Below are 908 nucleotides of genomic sequence, written 5' to 3'. Positions count from 1 at the left end.
GTCATCGCTGTAACCGAATTTTGTGGAGAGCTCGGCACAAACTTTTCTAAACTGCAAAGCTGTTGTGGCTCTTCCTTCTCATGGACGTGGCCTAACGACTGCCCAGCTCAGACAATGCTTGCTGCTTGGTAATTGTCTGCCACGACTCAGGGATTTTTCCTTTACCCTGAAATTTCCCRCTGTACAAAGCCTCCAGCTCTGTCCTGAAWCGRCACACAAACCATTTCCAGTAGGCCTGCATGGATGAATCAGGAAGAATGTTCCACGTGGAATAAGGAGGTCCTGCTTCCCAGTATGTCCTCAAGCCRTACCATTTCCCTCCAACATAGATTGTGTAATTACTTGCAACGAGGCTGGAACAAGAATCAATGGCCAGGTCGTCTGACCCGTACCACCTCCGTCCCACCAAAGCTTGTGGGCGATGGAAGACCAGCTGATGTTTTCCATCGTGTTCCTGCATGGTGTTTGTGCAGACAGCCCCACAGAGGGGACACTGTGCCCAGCACCCCGAAAAATGCTCTGCCAGGATGGTGTGAGGCTGCCTTGGAAATGAGCTCATAYCAGCATCAGCAAATTCCTTCCTGAGAYTGTCCCTCAGGGCAGCCAGAGGTTCAGCCATGGCACTTCTCAGGAACTCGAYGTCTGTCACCTCCTGGTGCTCGATSCCCTTCAGGTYACTTCTGGGCAAGTTCATCACCTCTGTCAGCTCCCTGCAAAATTCATCCAGCCACAGAGAGATTTTGTCCTCTCTGTCTATTCTGTCTTTGACAATTTGGGTTGATGAAGAAACCGCTGACAGGATGTTTCGATAGAGAAAATCAAGGGAGGAATCTAAAAACTTCTCCAGCTTCCTGTTCCCATCCAAACAGTAACTCTGAACTTGTTTCTCAATGTAACGCTGAGAAAAC

Source organism: Malurus melanocephalus, unplaced genomic scaffold (genome assembly GCF_030028575.1).
Source record: "Malurus melanocephalus ecotype Western Australia unplaced genomic scaffold, MMel_1.1 scaffold_1310, whole genome shotgun sequence".
Lineage (NCBI taxonomy): Eukaryota > Metazoa > Chordata > Aves > Passeriformes > Maluridae > Malurus > Malurus melanocephalus.
This window is presented reverse-complemented; position numbering follows the sequence as displayed.